Below are 15,891 nucleotides of genomic sequence, written 5' to 3'. Positions count from 1 at the left end.
ACTTTTAATCCAATCTCCCAGAAACTTCCCTGGCCCTTTCATTACGCCCTGGGTCACTTGGCAAGTCTAATGAAGTCTATGATCCCGTCTCAGGATAAATGCTTTTAAATGCATATAATGTGATACTTAGAATGATAAAGCAAGCAAATTCTGCCCAAGTACAGTTCAACTCTTGGACTCCTCTGATGGCCCATGAACCCCACGTTACAATCCCTGATCCTAGGGTTTCAAGATCCTTAGTCTTTAGAATGGGAATGTGGGGATTTTCCGATATCACGGAGATCTGACATTGAAGGACAAGGAGAGGGCAGTGCCAGTGAAAGCATCTTAGGAAACAGACAGGATATGGAAAGTTACAAGGCTCCATGAGGGAGCACACTATTACTGTTTCATTTAGTTGTTTAAAGAAGTTACTTTGATTTAACAGACTGGAGGGTTTGATGATGATTGAAACATGGTGTTAATTTAAAAACATATTGCTTATTTTATATGTTTCATGCTTTGCACATAGCAGGCACTCTGAATATTTGCCATCATGCATGAAGGGAAAGTTAGCAAAAAGCTCAGGTTTATATGAAGAAAGTTCATCTCCCAGGGGTTTGGTGGATATGGTTAATGAGTTGAATGGCTCTAGGCATGAGATTTTTCATCAGCCCATTGGCTTATGTGGAATGAGAATTGTTTCAACCCTCCTTACTTTGGGGGGGAGCTCAGTGACAGTGGAAGGAATGTCAAATATAAATGTCATGTGCTCAGAGCAGGCCCTGATCTTCTGTCCTTGCCTGAAAGTGGAAGTCCAGGCCATTACCTTAAAGTGCTTGCCGCTTGCATTCGTGGGCAGTTCCCCGATACAATTTGGCCCCCCCCGGATGCAGCACATGTCTCCCCAGCTCCCTGAGTGTGTGTGCACCTGTCCACTTGGGGCACTGACTCAGTGACCGTGGAAAGGAGAACAGGGAACAGTGAAATTTTTGGATTCTTTGCCATTAAACACTCTGACGTAGGATTGTTCTGCACTCAGAGAATGTTCTGAAAGCCTGAATCATTTCTGAATTATCTACATTTTCTTTGAAGTGATTATCTCATTATTATCGTTATTTAGCAAAATAGACCTTTATTAAAAAAATCTCTACACACACATACTTATACTTATTTAGGTTTCTTGAAAAAGCATACCTAAAAATAAAATAAATAAAACAGCCATTGCCAATATGCCTTCAGGAAAATATTACTTCTGTGTTTAGAAGTTCGGAGTAAGGTTCCCTGTGTAGAAGTGTTGACCCACAGCAGAAAACTCCACTGTGGCATCCCAGTAATTTGGCAGATCTACTGATTTAATGGCTGATGCAGAAGAGACTCGCCATGCAGGAGGCCGTGGGAAAGCCAGGACTATGAGTTTCTCTGAAGTCTAAGATCTTCCGAGAAGAGTGACAGAGACAGTGTCCAGGCCCTTCTAGTGTTTGGTGGAACACTGTGCTCTGGCAGGATCTTCGGGGCTAGGAAACACCTCAGATGGCACAGGACCCACCTCCTCCTTTTGTTCCAACGGGATGGAGGATAGCTGTTTTCTGCCCTGGGGATTCTGTCGCACGGCCCCTGAGACTTAATTTCTTACATCAGGTTGGCCGCTACAGACACACCTGCATTTGGATCCCGGCTAGTCAGGTGACCCTGTGTGACTTCACCTGACCTCAGTTTCCTTACCTGTAAAATGGGATTCTAATGGCTATCCTGTTCTGTGTTGGTATGAGCTGAAGTCTATGGAGCCTCCGTCCCATATGTGCTCCATACACGGCAGATACCATTGGACCATCCCAGTTGATTGAGCCTTTCCTTATCCTGCTTCGGTTTTGAAGCCCAGAGCCACACAGAACTCTGTTCCAGTGCTTTCAAAAAGAACAGGGTCACTTCTACGTGTCAGTACCGTGGTCTCCCACCGAGGGCAGGCCACACCTGGGTCTGGGAGGCACCAAGCTAGGAGAAGTCAGGAGGAGGAGGAGCTTATGGGGGTCCTTGGGTTAGTGTGCAGCAGGGCAGGTACCAAACACACAGGCAGGTAGAGCATGCAGGGGGTCACTGAAGGTGTGGCCGGTCAGAGGGTTGGCTTAGCTCTGCTCTGAGGGCAGAGGCTCTTTGCTGTTTTGCTGAAGGAGGGCAGAGGTCTGCAGGGCATCTTGCTCCTGATTTAGGGCACAAATAGGAATATTGGAATATCTCCACTGTTCTGTTTTCTCATTAATTTTGAAAAATACATCTTGCTGTTTTGCACAAACTATAGTAATAAAACATTCTCACTGTAGAGAAAACGAAAAAAAAAAATCATTACAAAGTCAATATAAATTGCTCCTGATCCCAACCAGCCAGAGAAAATTACTAACATTTGGTGTGTGTTTTCCTACTGTATGTTTCTCTCTGTCCTTTTATCCACCTGACTATCCATCCAGGTTTTCTCAGTTAATGTTGTTTTAGATGAATTTCCCCTTGCCACTAAACATTTTCCATAAGCAGAATTTTTAGGCTTCATTATATCCCATCTAAAATAAGTTGTTATCATTTATATAACCAATATTCTATTACAGCAAATAATATTGCTTTCAATTTTTCGGTATTTACATTGCAATATATTCTCTATCTATTTTTTTGAAATTCACTTTATTACTACTAGTGCTTACAAAAGGAATTGTTGGGCCAATGGGCATACGTATTTTTAAAGTCATATTTTTAATTGGCAATTTAAATATTTGCCAATTTAAAAAAAAAATTGCCACTTGACTCTTAAGAAAGATTGTACCCGATCCCGCCTCTAGCCACGGAGGAGGCCAGTTGCATGCACTCAACACAACTGTGCACATTTTACCCTCTGAATCTTCGCCATTCTGACAGGCAAAACCGGCATCTCACTTTTATTTGTGTTTCCTTACTTATAGTCTTTCATTACTTTTTTTTTTTTTTTTTTTTGCTGTGAACCTATTTCAACTGGTGGCCACCGTGACCTCTGGATCTATTTCTTATTCATGCCTTCATTCTGTTTGATCAAACTTATTTCCCACACATTTCCCTTATTGAACTTGGCTGAGGCATGTTTTCTAAAGTTTAAGATCATTCTTCATTCTTTCTGTTCTCTTACGCTTCATTGTCTCTTGTCAGCACATACTCCCAGCTCTGTTTGTGTTTTCGAGTGTGAATACTCTGTGAGTACTTCACGTATACGGACCTGTGCGAGCCTTGGAACTTGTTCTTACTGACAGCCCGCCCACCTCTTTTTTTGTCCTCAACAGCGACTGGCAAAGGATAAGGGGTTCAATGAATATTTGTTAAAATTAAAAAAAATTTTTTGTTAGTTTTTTTAAAAATTAAAATCCTTTGACGTCATAAAGAGAAAATTAAGATGTCAGAGTAATTAATCATTATTGTAGGTTTTAAATGGAAGTTGTATTTCTTTAGAGATATTTCTCCTAGTTAAATAAAAACTAATTACATAGAATTGAATTGGTGTTTAAAAGAGCTTTAGAGAAATGTTTTTAAGAGGTAGCTGTTGTATCTTGAATTCCTAATCCAAATTAACATTATCCTCATAACTGCATAAAGAAAGGCCAGGGTCTGTGCTAGGCATTCACATTATCTCCTGTGATATTCATGCCCCCAGATGGTGTTGCTTTTTGTACACACAAGGGTAGAGGATTAGAGAGGCTGAGGAACTTGCTCAGGTAACACGAATCCATTTGTCTCCCCTCAGTTTATCATCCTATGATCTCTTTCTCCTGCTCTTTGCCCTCACCTCAAATATTAAATGGCTGTGTAGAAGACTGATGTATCAAATGACGTAGTGATACATGAACGTGAAGTAACTGAATAATGAAAATTATTATAACTGGCTAATTTTGTTGCTACTCTTGTGTGAAAAACTCCATAGGCAACAATTATTCTACTTTTGGTGACTAATCAAGATAAAATGCCAGGAAATTCAAGACCTAAAACTCCAGCACCCATCTGTATTTGCTTGGTGACACGAATTCTTTCCCATATTTGGCAATATCCAAGGGGCAGTGGTTCCAGGTTCCAAATCAGCTGCTGATTTAAATTTCCTTATCCCAAGTGTCCACTTCCTTGCTCTCGCCTTGGCATCAGCAACAAAAACGCAGCCCTGTTTTCCATCAGGCCTTACAAGTCTTTGAGCGGGGTGCTCGTGGGATTCAACGCTGGGAAGAACGGTAACCTTCTGTTGTGCACAGATAAGTGTTGAGACACATAGAAAAGAAATGCCAAGGCCAAGCAGAATTATTTATTTTTAAAGCCACATCATAATCCAGTCATAACATGGACATCAGGGCTGTTACTTCCCATGCTTTTGTCCAAGACAATGCATGCCAAGTTCTGGAGAACGTAGTCAAGAATGTTTATAACGTATCAGGCAAAGAACCCGCGCTCTTGAATTTCACAGAGCCACTTTTAAATCATTCCACCTTGGTGACTGAACAGCTCTCTTCCCCTTATAAAATTACAGAAGAGCAGATTGATTTTTTTTTTTTTTTTTTTTTTTTTATGGATGCAGAGTCTGTCCTGAAGAGAAAACTCCCCCTGCTCTCGTATGCACGTTCCCCCCAGGGCTGGTAGCAAGTGCATCATCCCGTCCCCTTTGGGTCCCACTGGGCCTTTTACTGAGTTTTATTTTTCAGACTTAACCGTAGGCATGGGATGCTCACCTTTGAGGAAGAGGAAGCTGTTGAAACAACACTTCAGAATTTGTCAACACAATTAGTTTGTGTCTCAATTTGAGGTAGATTTCCCAAGACGTTGCTCCAAGTTAAAAAAGAAAAAAAAAAGTGTGTGTGGTTTAATATTGCGAAGCGCTCCTTGGATCTGTGTTGAATGTGTGTATTCCCTGATATTCCAAAGAGCTACAGAAAGCTGAAGGTGAAATAGAGCACCTGCAGCCTGTGTTTATCTCGTGCCCGGGGGACACTGATACCCTCCGTGTCTTCACAGCATCCTTAAAATAGCCTCTGTGGGGAAAGGATTGGTCTTATCTTGCTTTCAGGGGAAGGGCGGGGAGGAGGGAAAGGGCTAGCCTGGGAGACAGACGGTGGCCGGAGCTTGATGCTGTGGGAGCCGGCAGGTGAATTCACCTCTCCTGGGCCTTTGCACCTTCTTGGGGAAGATGGAAATGGTCTTCCTGGCCTTTCACCCTTGACAAGTACTTAACCGCACAATATCTGGGTTTTTCCATCTGTGAGAGGGGGATAATAATAGTCCCTACCTCCCAGGATCCTGGTGAGATTAACTGAAAGTTACTGAGTGCATACGAAGTACTTAATAAACGTTAGCTAATTTTACTATTCACTCGAGTCAAATAAATTTTTCTTCTAGGACTAAAATCAGGAAATCCACAAAAGCTTTTTGTTTTTCTCTTTTCATTTTCTGCAACAGTTTGTGAATTGAGGTTGGTTTTTTTTTTTTTTTTTCCCAAGTAGCCAGTGTTCCTCTAATATGTTCTTTTTCCTTTATTATGAAGTAAAAACTCTTACAGACAGCGAGTTCTCCGTTACTCACAGCTCTTTATCTGCCCTGGAGGTGACTTGCAGCTGAGTCTATGCGCAGCCACTTTGGGAGAAGACACTTGGGGCTTTGTCACTCCCTGCTTCTCTCCGTACTTCTCACCTCCAGGCTCCTTCCCTCTTCTTTCTCCCTCTTGGCGATAGCTCACAACCCAGGGGAGGGCTCAAAACCATAAGGGACAACAGTAATGAGGAGGAAGGACCCTTCTGACCCTTGAGGATGCTCACATCACATTTCACATCACGTTGGGTGTCCCGGATTCTCTGCGGCCTCTCTCCTCCCAGGGACCTGGGACGAGGCAGGCTCTTCAGTCTGGGAGAAAGACGTGCCGGGAAGACTGGACTCAGTGCCTGGTAAATGTCATCAAAACCCCTAGCCACACGTCGGCTTTCGAGTTCTATCTTTTACTTCACCACATGTGAATTCTTAGAATTAGAAGTGCATTTAGAACCACATGTAAAATAAGAATATTGTCCAAGGTCAAATACACATGACTATGAATTATCTGACTTGGGAATTATCCATCCCACCCGTGTGAGTTCACGCAATAGTCTTGTTGACTTGGCCTTTTGAGCCAGAACCCATGAGCTCTGTTAAGTCTGCGTGAAGCTTTAGAGGAGGAATAAAGTTTACTTTGCTAGAGAAGTGTCCCTGTGAAGAAAACCACTGTTTGTTTCTTGGGCTTTCCCGACAGAGTTACCTTCTGTCCTCCTTAAAAAGCCATTCCCATTGACTCACTTCTATGGGAAGCACAATCGTACCGCAAACAGTTTTGATAAGAGGCTGCTTATGAAATAAGCACACATATATTTTGGTGAAGCCTTGTTCTTTGGGGATGGAAAACATCTTTTTTTAGATCACATGTTTACTGCTTTGGTAAACAGTAAAATGCTGCTGCAGCAATTGCCTTGAGGATAAAGGGTTTGTAGACAGATACTTCCTGCACTCACTTCCTATGCAGATAGCCAGGCCAGCCAGAGGCACATGGCAGCAGGAAGGGCTCCCACTGGAAACTTCCCCGCACATGTGTGGCTCACCATTCGCTATCTCTTCTCCAAGGGGGCTAAACCTGTTGCTACAGATCTTCTGGCAGGATCCTCTATCTCGAAGCTGTGGAAAATCCAGCGTCTCTAAAGTCATGGCTTCAGTCCCTCGTTCCCATCCTTGCTCTTGTCTGCTTGCTGTTGTTGACGGAGATAAGTGTAACCAGACAGTCATGTCCGTGAGTAAGAGGTGTGTCGTGGAGGCACCTCAGTCTCCTGTGAATCACTGTGAATGATGAGTGAGTCTGCCTCGGTAGTTGGTGGAAAATAAGCCTCTTGGACATTCAAGTGCAGGTTTTTTTTGTTTTTTTCTGGGGTTATTTAGAGTAAAGGTCATTTTAGATTTTGCTTTCTTCAAGCAAGCAGAGATCGCCAGATTTGGGTACAAAAATCTCAGAACACAGATTGTTCTCTGTGCTGATTTTACACCGGCTGTTAAGTTCCAGTGAATGCATTGTTTAGGTCCTTTGAACCAAAGCACATAAAACCACAACACACAAACATTGAACAATGGGGCATCATCAATTATCCATCTACAGGATGTGTCCTTACCGACTGGCCCCTTTGTAAGGGAAAATAATATACCAAGTCAACAAACAGTAACACTGAACAATAAACTAAACAAAATAAACAGCACCTGAAAACCACTCAAGTCAAGTATGGGCAGAACTCCAAAGAGTGATGTTTACATACTCCAAACACGGAAACCTCCACCTCCGCCCGCATCTCCTACAGGTCCTGAAAATAATCAGAAAACCGCGCTGCCTTTAATTGTTGGGTCACATCATGGTAAAGCACCTCCTTTGATGATCCAAAAGCTCCTGGGCGCTTTGCTTTGCAATGTCAGGAGCACAGTGTCCGGTAGGGCTCCTCTTCCCATACTTACTCCACAGGTGTTGATGACCGCCAGGTGGGGAGGCCGATTGTACTTGACCCCGAGAAGCTGCCAGACGTGCTTAGATGTAGTCCTGTCTCATGAAGAGGCTAGTACATGAGTATACCCTAATGCTTTTATCTACAATCACTCAGTACACATATCTAGCTTGCGTTGACGTGGACTTTCCCAAAGAGATACTTTCATTTGTTGATATACTTTTGCTCATCTTGTTGGAAGACACTAAAATCTTAGGATCCTCCTGTTGGAGTGAAGACTGCTTTCCTCCTCTGCACCTTGATTGTGCAGCTTTGTTAGGTTTTGCTGAAACTCCCTGAGGCGTCCCCCAACATGCCTCCTTTCAGAGACTACCTTCCACCACCTCTGCTTCTTTGCAAACTGACCTCTCTGATCTTCTCAGTCTATATTGGTTCCAGTGCCCCCAGAATCATGGTTTTGTGATGCTGGTGCAGGGCCGTACAGCAGATGGGCTTGACTTTGATACAGGATGGAGCATACCCTATTGGCATCCTCCCTGCAAATCCCCACTGCTTGTTGACTGGGGCTTGTGGTTGGTTTTGTTTTGTCTTGTTTTCTTTAGCCTGAAGTGGATACACGTTCAATATATCCATTGAATAACATATTGTTCAAACAACAACAATAATAAAACCTTTGTTCTTTTTCCCCCATTTCAAAAACAGTTATTGTAGGATTTAGAAAATAAGCATTTAGAAAAGGAAATTAAAATAATTGATTTTACACCATGAAGGGTCTGTGAAGACTTGGCACTTATTTTATTTTTTTGGTCTTTTTTCCATGCACAGAGACATATTCTTTAGAAAGAATAATAACGTTTAAGAAATTAAGCTCATATTTAAGAGTCCTTTCCTACTCACTTCCTTTTTTTCCAGAATGGAGAAGAAAAGAGGAGTAAGGGTTGAATTTCTTATCATCCTCTTTAGAGATTAAGTCTCCATATTCTGTCTTGTGGAGCAGAACCAGCCTGCCTGAGGCAGATCCTATCTCCACAGTGCCTTGGCAAGGTGACTTCATTTTTCTGTGCCTCAATTGATCATCTGTAGAACAGAGTGAGTTATGAGAATAGTGTTTGCATCTTGATGGTTCGCCCATTGAGTCACGTGCATTCAGGTGCAAACAATGTTTGCTGTTAGGAGCTCTTTGGTTACTCACCCTAGTCTTGTTCCTAGTATTTAATTTACTCTCATAACTTATCTACTTTTTTTGAAGTAATCCATTCTTGACTGTGTTTGTTTCAGTGTTTGACTTTTGAAAGGTATCCTCCAATATGTTTTGGGTATTTATCTAAAGAGACATTGATCTATTTCATCTAAAGAAATGAGAGTCTTTCCCTATATATTATTTGCTTCTTTCTCAGGCTATTTCTTTGAGGATAGTAGACACACCATAAGAGAGTCCCCACTGGGGGTTCATTCAGTGGTTCAAGCAACATGTGACTTAAAGTTTTAGCCGCTGAACTCAGCTGCATTTTCACGAGCCCAGAAAACCAACAATTTTGAGGATCCATAGAAAAACCAAGATGGAGGACTGTGAGGTGTTCACTGTCACCTCCTTCATCTTTTCTGTGAATGAATGAATGCATTCCTGCAATGGGGAACAACAGCTGGTCTCTGGAGGGGCCCTAGAGTAGAAGAAGTCAAATGCTAGTTTGAAACAGTTACTACAGCTGGTACGTTCTTTACAGGAGGAGAGGAAGCATCTATCAAATTCTCATATTGCCAGCTAATGTCCATGATTAAGGACCTGTGGAACCTCCTTGAAGACCAGAAACTCTCAAAACACTGGTTGTTAGAGTTCAGGATTCTGTGCCTTAAGTTATATGGCTGTCATCATGTCATTTTTTATTCGTGATGAACATGCCTAGTAAGCAGCAGGCCTTTATTAGATGTCTATTCAATAACAAATGACTATCTACCTGGGTGATAAATGCATGACTGAGTGCATTAATTAGTACGGTGACACTTGCCCACATGTTGTGGAGAATTCATTCATTTAATACAAAGAGCAATTATTGACTTCTTATTATCTGCACAGCATTGTGTTAGTTGCCCCTACAGCTGATGAGGGAAGTTGTGCTTTATGAGAAGACAGAATTATTTCTATATCTTGGGACCGGTGTCTTGAATGCCCCCGTGTCACCTGTGAATGCCTAATGTTAGACTTAAGCATGTGTGTCCTAAAGAACCTATCCACGTTAGGGAAGGGGAGATGATCACGGGGCTGTCCAGAATCTGTGATTGGAACATTTGTGAGCGTGTGCCCGATAAGTGTATGCCCCTCTCTGGGCCACAGCTGGAGATGCTTTCCACATGAAAACTAGAAGCAGAAATACGGTTCTGGCAGCCTGCGTTCTGTTACATGACACTGTCCGGATGGGGCAAAACCAAGCAGTGCTTTCACTTTTGCTAAGTGGCAAGACCTACACTGTTTATATGTCCAAGGTTTGCCTCGGGTCGTGCCTGTGTTCAACTGGGTCAATCCATTATGCAGAAAGTCTTTCTGGGCACGCAGCAATGTAGCTGTGTTTAATGCATTATGATGGGCACTATTTGTTTCTCTTTTTTTTTGTTACTGCAGCCACTCCTTTGAAATTTCAGGGAAGCTCCAACTTAATTTCTTAAAACATACACTTGTTTCCAATGTACTGGTTCACACAGAGGGCTTCCATAATCACCGGTGGATCAGGTGGCGCTTACTCTACTGTAATTATTATGTAAATGGCATCTGCAGTGGGTATGATGTGGTAGGACATTTTCATAAATAGCTAAGTTCTTTGTATTCGATTGCGGGACAATCTGCTTTATAATAAAGATGAACTTTAATAGCAGTTAACACCCGACTTATCTAAGCCAGATAATAAAACTGGATTTCCTACTGAAATTTTAAGTTTAGCAAACATATTATTTAACTTAGGGAGCCTTACTGGTTCAGGCATTCTATATGAGCCAAAGAAAATGTGATCTTTCCTAAAAGCTAATGTATTCTGTTATGTTGGTAATATTTTTTTTCTGTGAACTGTTTTTCAACATAATTTATGAATTTGGTTCACTGTTTGTCCTGTGCCTAACACAGGCATGTGATGTGCTGCTCCAAAATGTTTGTTGAATGAACGAACACATGAACACATGACCAAACGTGTACCAAAATCTTTCCCTAAGTGGAACACGTCTTCAGCAGCATATGTGAATAAATCTGACTTGGTCCCGCTCCTAGCAAAAACTATGATCTATAAAAACAAAAACAACAAAACAACAACAAAAAACTATGATCTAGTTTTTAAGGAGTCAAAGAAAAGGCAAAAAAAAAAAAATCGCCCCAAAACAAAGCACTTTTATTTGGGAGTCCAAAAGTTAGAGGAAACTGGATTAGCCATGGAGGGGTCCAGTGTTTCTCAACCCAATTATACTTCAGGTCCGTACACTCTTAATTGTTCTTAGGATAATTAAAAGGAATTCTTAAGAGAACTAAGATGTTGTTGGGGCGAGAATACACATAAAACAATCATAATTTGCCTCATTTGCCCACAAATGCTGGTTGGAAAAAATGCTAAAGAAATTAAAGAAATTAAATTTTAATTTCCATTGGCTTTTTTTTTTTTTACCTTCTAACATTATTTTCAAACAAATAAAATCTTGAGACATTTAAAGATCTTTGTGAAAACACCTCCCCACGTGACGATGACTTTCATTAGAATGTGAACCAGACATTCATTCCCCCAGTGGTATAAGCAGAAAAGTTCCTAAACAGAAGAACCAGGGCATTGTCAGACAAAGGAGTTTACATGGAAAATTTAGCAAATTTAGCATTATTCTGAAAACTTCAGACTCTCTGGTTGCTGCAACCAGGGATTTACCTAATTCTTGGCATAAACTCAAGCACTTTTGGAAAGTGTGCTAATTCTATAAGGCAAACAGTGGGCCATACCATGCCCCCAAATGGCAAATATTTTGTTAAAAACTGTCCACAGGTAGCATATTAGTTTCCAAGGGCCGTCATAACAAATAACCACAAACCGGGTGGCTTGCAAACAGAAATTTATTGTCTTGCGGTTTAGGAGGCCAGAATCCAAAATCAGGGTGTCAGCTGGGTCAGGTGCTTCTGGCAGCTGTGAGGGAGAGTGGGTCGCAGGCCTCTCCCAGCTTCAGATGGCTGCCTGCATTCCTTGGCTTGTCACCACATCCCCTGAACTCCACCGCTGTCCACCCATCGCCCTCTCTGCGTATCTGGCTGCTCTGTCCTCTCTGGTCCCTTCCAGGGGTGCTCTTGTTGGATTTAGGGTGTGCCCTCCTCCAGTATGATCTTCCCCCAATCCTTGCCTTCATGACATCTGCAAAGACCCTATTTCCAAGTAAGCTCACATCCTGAGGTTCTAGGTGGATGTGGGTGGGGAGCACCGTTCAGGCAGGGGGGAGACAAGGTCTCCAGGTTGGCAGCTTCTCTCAGGCTTTGGAAGAGCGGGCGGCCGCTCCTCGATCATCCTCACCGCCGAGTGCCGATGCTGGGATTCCGGCATGACGCTTGTGCGTAAGGACCATTCGGGAATCTGTGAATGCTGTCAGTTTCCCGGAAAAGCACATTGGGCTCCTCGGCATGCATGTCAGCCATCACACCGTGAAATCCAGTGTGATGATCAAAATCACAAATCACTGTAAGGCAGCGTTCGCCCCACAGCTGTTTCAGTTTCACAAGATACTGGGTGTGATGCTGTGGTTTTTCCTTATCTCACAGTTTTACTTGGTGGATGTCAAGAAGTGCAGCAAGGCTGGGGCCTCCACAGGGCTCATCGGCATCACGTGGGGGCCTGGTTACGCAGGCAGCCATTCACCCTCCCCATCGGCCCAGTGTAGACGCATGGATGAGTGTGCTGTTTACAACTTACTAAAAAAAAAAAAAAAAAAGTGATTCCTGTGGCTTTTTTCACTTAAGTCCTCAAGCTGAACCTCCATGGCCCTAAGACTAAGCTCATTAAATGGCATCATGTCCCATGTTACTGTCAGGCACCATGATTTCATTTTTGTCTTCTGGCTTTGATATCCGCCGGTGTCGTGTCTTGTGACGTGGATCTGTCGCTAAACAAAGAAGTGAACTTCAACTTAGCCCTGACCATGAAGGCTCTGCAAGGTTTTCCTGGGAAAGACATGCAAATTTAAATCAAGGACCAGTCAGGAGCTCTTGTTACATTGTTTGTGTGCGCCCTTGTCTACTTGGAAGGCACTCGATGGTCCCCCCGGGATGAAAAGTTGACCAGCCCGTCTCCACCTTGCCTCTGGCCAAGACACGGGAAAGCTCCCAGCGCGACTGGGAAAACTGGACCCAAGGAATGCTCTGCTTGCATCTCATGTAGCTGCAAATGCAGAGGTGACATAAAGCCCTGTGAGGCAGAGGTGAGTCCCTCAGGGTGTCCTTCACGACTCCTGCCCAGGAGTGGCAGGAAGAGCACTGTGGATCACGCAGTGCACGGTCTCCCGACTGTGTCCCCGGGAGTGTGTCCCCGGGGTAGTAATATGGCCCACAGGGTGCTTGCACTTCTCCCACACTCCTCTCTCATTGTGTCACTAGAAGCCGGTGTGAGTGAGACTGGCCTTGAAAGCTCAGCCCTGTCATGTACAAACACATCCGCGAGGCCTCGAATGTCACAACTTACCCATTGGAAAAAGAAACCGGGTTCAAGGGGTAAGATGAGACTGAACGTCAGCCTGGAGTATTTTGAGAGCTGTCTTTGGCCATCGTGAAGCCTGGACTGAAACCTTGGGAGAGAGAAATTTTAGAACATGCTAAGTGAATGTTCTCATTTCCCCCCTTTTATTATTTGTTTTTTTAGAATCTGTGGGAAGGCCCACTAGCAGACAGGCTGGTTGTACAGAGCATCTGTCCTTCATATCACTTTGTACATGTACTCACGTATTCTTGTTCACGTGCTCTGTGGGGTATATCATGTTCCCGCCTCAGTCTATAGCCGCTTCTAAGGCACGGGGCCTTATGGTTTATCTGCCTGCTGTTAATACCATGTCCATAAACACAACCCAGTGGCCCCATATAAAAGAATGCTCCAGGGGTATCTGGGTGGCCCAGTCAGTTGAGCGTCTGACTCTTGGTTTCAGCTCAGGTCCTGATCTCAGGGTCATGAGATCGAGCTCTGCTTCAGGCTCTGCATTTAGCGGGGAGTCTGCTTAAGACTCTCTCCCTCTCCTCCCCCTGGCTCATGCACTTTCTCTCTCTCTCTCTCTCTCTCAAATAAAGAAAAATAAATCTTTAAAGAATGCTCCAGAAAGCTATTGCCTGACTGGTAAGTTAAGTGACGTCAGAGGTTTCTCTTCAGTGTTGTGAGAGTTATTTTCACCGGAGGGTACCCTAACCAAGCGGTGTTGTACGTGGCCTACTTGGTTAGCCCAGTCGGTTACAGCATGTGCTGATAAAGGCAAGATCACAGGTTTGCTCTTCATGAAAGCTAATGACTTCTCAGAGATTAAAAAAAAAAAAAAATCCCCCTTCTGTGACCACAAGATGCATTTACTCATGCAGTACCCTGCGTGGTTGGAGGAGAGGAACCCAGTGCAAGCAAGGGGCCAGCTCCATGCAAATGTCTCTACTGTTGGACAAAAGAAAAAGAAAAGGAAAAAAAAAAACGCACTCAAGTCGTGTTGCTGTTAGCAGACATGTGTTCCTGCATGAAAGCAGCTAAACCCAACTACCCTACAGCTAGTGATTTTATCTAAAAATGCCCCGAGCGACTTTTCACGCTAAGGACCTCCAGGGGCTCGAGCTGAGGTCCAGGTTACCTGAGTTCCGAGCAGAGCCGTGACCCGCCTCTCCCCCGGCCTTTGTCATCGGCGCACATCTGCAGAAAGAGGCCGTTTACATGGAATTCAAATCTGGTTGTTTAGTCTACAAGGAGGAGGGGAGGATTCTGTCTCTTTAATGTTTATAACGGTTGGACAGAGCTTGTCGGGTGAAGGTTAATTGCTCTCCGGTTTAAGCAGTTGTGTGCCCAGATGGGTTATCAGAGCTGAACACTCGTTACAAGATTAATCTCATTTCCGACAAGACTTCCCTTTCCTTCAACTGATTTTCCCCCAACCATTGGAGCTGTCATCAGCCGTTAAAAGAAAGGCGGATTACTCTGGGATATGAATGTGGTATGCAGAGAAACAATGCAGAGCGCTGTCATATCTCAGGGAACATCTTTAGGAGAACACATTTCGGGGGTGTTACGAAGGCTCGGGCTCATAAACAGCCAGGACAATCGGGCCACTTAAACCCACACTCCCGTGAAAAGGCCCAAGGCAAAAGCAATTGCCTCTCTCTGGCCAGGACCCTGCTCTTGTAATACAGAATGACATGTTACAGGCTTTGTTCCCTGTTGAAGATTTTTTTAAAAACTGTCTTCTGATCAGATCTTCCTTCTTAAGGCCCTCCACCTAAGCGGTAGGGGCTTTTGTTTGCTGTGTCCACACTGAATTTCTGTGGCAGTGGGCACCTGCAGTGAGGCTCTTTCGTTTAATTCCTGTGCCCATTTCAGACTTCGGTTTAATTTTGGAGAGCTCGTCACGTATTTGCCTAACGACAGCAGGCAGGTTTTTCTTTATTTGATGACAGGCAGCTTCATGTCTATGGTGTGTCTCAAATTCTTCCAGGAGCATGGCAGACGAGCAATACCACGTTATCCCTTTGGGATTTGGCATGTGGGAATCAACTCATTTATTTATTTATTAATGATGTGTTGGACACGCACAGTGACCATCGGTGCGGGGCGGGGGGGTGTGTATGAAGCAGGACAGGTGGACTCATGCAGTGGTCTCGATCCAGAGGGGTTGGGAGATGTGACAGACAAATAGGGCACAGTGGGACAGTGATGATAGAATCTATCAGCAGTAAAAAGTGTGGGGGACACACAGGGTGGCAGGGGTTACAGGGGCTCCAGTGTTGATAAGGTGACTGGGGAAGGCTGTCAGGCAAAGACAGAAAGGAAACGTGAGAGCCGTGGTTGCATATCCCATGGGAGAGTGCTGTGCGCTGAGCGGAACAGCAAGGGCAAAGGCCCTGAGGCAGGGACAGGCTTGGAGGCTGAGAACAGTGACTACACTTGTGTGGTTGGTGGGGAGAGGTGCTGAATACACACGAGGCATTGTGGCCTCTTGTGACCTAATCCCTCAGAGGCAGCAGTGCGATGAACCTCCTCGCTAACAAAGACCTCATCTGTGTCAGGTGGGAGTCCGGTGCAGCCTTCCATTAGGTGTGACAAGACTGGTGAATACCTTGGCTGTGGGGTACCAGTGAAAGGGGGAGGGGAGCCCTTTTCAGGGGCCCAGAGTTAAAAGCGTGGAGAAACACGTCAATTACTTAGGTTGCCGTCCCTTCTTCTTCCAACCCATGTCCTAT

At 44.0% G+C, this 15,891-nt stretch overlaps 1 protein-coding gene and 1 long non-coding RNA gene across 2 annotated transcripts in view; one reads left to right on the top strand and one right to left on the bottom strand.

The window, feature by feature from the left end:
• Positions 1-6,619, top strand: part of PSMG1 (proteasome assembly chaperone 1) — a 475,801-nt gene extending 469,182 nt beyond the window's left edge. The window contains exon 8 of the transcript XR_014139156.1: positions 6,610-6,619. The gene's annotated coding sequence lies outside the window, so the exon portion shown is untranslated. The remainder of the gene's footprint in view (positions 1-6,609) is intronic.
• A 4,910-nt stretch (positions 6,620-11,529) lies between these two features.
• On the bottom strand, positions 11,530-14,402 carry LOC145716495 (uncharacterized). Its single transcript, XR_014139178.1, has 3 exons — positions 14,292-14,402; positions 13,157-13,259; positions 11,530-12,639 (listed from the first exon to the last, which is right to left on the bottom strand). It is a non-coding gene; the product is annotated as an uncharacterized LOC145716495 (long non-coding RNA).
• Positions 14,403-15,891: the final 1,489 nt, after the last annotated feature.

Source organism: Leptonychotes weddellii, chromosome 1 (assembly GCF_054177405.1).
Source record: "Leptonychotes weddellii isolate Sample4059 chromosome 1, ASM5417740v2, whole genome shotgun sequence".
NCBI classification, from domain to species: domain Eukaryota; kingdom Metazoa; phylum Chordata; class Mammalia; order Carnivora; family Phocidae; genus Leptonychotes; species Leptonychotes weddellii.
The sequence above is the reverse complement of the archived record's forward strand: the minus strand, read 5'-3'. Positions and strand labels throughout refer to the sequence as shown.